This window comes from Fundulus heteroclitus, chromosome 15, assembly GCF_011125445.2.
Source record: "Fundulus heteroclitus isolate FHET01 chromosome 15, MU-UCD_Fhet_4.1, whole genome shotgun sequence".
Taxonomy (NCBI): Eukaryota; Metazoa; Chordata; class Actinopteri; order Cyprinodontiformes; family Fundulidae; genus Fundulus; species Fundulus heteroclitus.
The window spans coordinates 31,869,695-31,871,547 of record NC_046375.1 but is presented as its reverse complement, the minus strand read 5'-3'; the positions used below and the strand labels follow the sequence as shown (position 1 = coordinate 31,871,547).

General features: G+C 32.6%; 1 long non-coding RNA gene across 1 annotated transcript; it reads right to left on the bottom strand.

Moving 5' to 3' along the window:
* Window positions 1–489: 489 nt before the first annotated feature.
* LOC118566095 lies at window positions 490–1,637 on the bottom strand. The gene is made up of 2 exons (XR_004932795.1): window positions 1,531–1,637; window positions 490–875 (listed from the first exon to the last, which is right to left on the bottom strand). It is a non-coding gene; the product is annotated as an uncharacterized LOC118566095 (long non-coding RNA).
* Window positions 1,638–1,853: the final 216 nt, after the last annotated feature.

The following is a 1,853-nucleotide window of genomic DNA, read 5'->3' as shown; positions in this document are numbered from 1 at the left end:
CTGCAAGTGACTTAATTTGGAAAACAAGGTTTGAAGTAACTTGAGATTTATAAGTATATGGCAAGAGTGGATTTAATAAGACTAATGATGCGGGGTCAGTAAATTCAGCAATCAGGTTTTTATAAAAATAACTATTAATATCAGTCACAGTAAAGGTTTGTTTAATCTTACCATAACTACTAAGACAATCATAAACCTCTTCATCTGCTTGAGTATTTGTCACACCAATAATAACAACAGAATTAGAAACATTGATGTCGTTCTCCTCAAAGAAATCCATTTTTGGTCTTTGAGAAAAATTAAAGTTAAATTAACAGCAAAATAAATTAAGCATTTACACAATCAGGCTCCTGGCTAGCTCGCCACATGTAACGCTTCTTGAACTACAAACTACGGCTTCCTTTATGTTACTCAAGATAACCATTTAGCAGCATCAGAAAAAGGTTCTTTGAGGAGCCTGATGTGTAAATGAAAACCAGGACGAAAGTATAAGATTTCAATTGAAATTATATTAAATATTAACAATAAACATAAGGGAAAAACATACAAAATAACCACAAATTTACAGGGTCATTGTAGACTTGTATTCCATTGTTAATGAAATTAATTCAATTCAATTTTCTAAATTTCCTTTCCCCAAAGAAAAAAAAACACAGAAAAGGGGAAAATAATGCAGTCTTTTTAACCAGGAGAAAGAAAAAAAGGGAACTGTCCAGGATCCACGTGATGGAAAGGAAAAATAACACAGTCCAAAAAAAAATGCAAAGTCCCCTCCAAGATTCCAGAGGAAAATACAGGCAGGGGTCGTAACTACCACACAGGTAGTTCAGGGTAGCTCGCCATCTTGAATTCATTCAGTCCATAAAAAACCTGACCTAAAACAAATGAAAATGGAGGGGGAAACGACAAATGAGCATTTCATTTGTCCTTTATTTTTTTTTACCACTATTATGAACGGTTACCAACTAAACAGGCATGTTAAATGACAAATTAAAGCAATTCAAATGAATGCACAATTATTGATGCAACATACAAACATGATAATTGAATAATTAATCCAATCAAATTTCACTTAATTAGGCTCAGTAACCTCAAACATATATATATATATATCTTACAAAACAAAATCATTAAGTGCACTTAGGTTCAAGCCAGTACTTAACATATTAAAGTACCTTTCCAAATACTTAGACAAACTAAAAGTTGAAAAATGTTGCGCAACAATCATATGTATCTGTTTCAAATTAGTTCTCATGCATAAAATAAACCATTGTTTTAACACCTAAGAAAGGTTTCAAAAATAAAGCATAAAAAATAGCTCAATAGCTTTAATAACTACTTTTTGGCTCATGAAATGAGCCAAATGAGTCAAGTGCAAAACCAAAAAATGAATTGTTTGGTCAGACTCCAAACACAAGCAACCAGCTGAAATTAGCAATTAGAGGTATGGAGTGCAATTGAAAACCACTAAAAAAATAAACGGTCGCTTGCAACCCACAAATAAACAAATGTATAAAGCCAAAGACTCACCGCTGAAATATTTTTTAAACTGCAGAGATTATCCAAATGGTTGAATTGTTTGGTCTCCAACAGATCCTTGCCACAGCCACAGTGGAGGAAGAGGAAGTGACACGTTGTAGCCCATGAAATATAGGAAGCAACCTCAGAAGGAAGTTGGCCCAAAAAATAAAATACCCTCAGGTAACAGGGGTTACATTTACATGATTAAAATATAGCAAAATAAACGCAAGTAGAAATAAAATGTAGAGAGAAAATAGAATAAAAGAAAGTAGAGATAGAATGTAGAAACAAAGAAGAACATTAAAAACAGTAAAACAGTTTAACTAGAACAG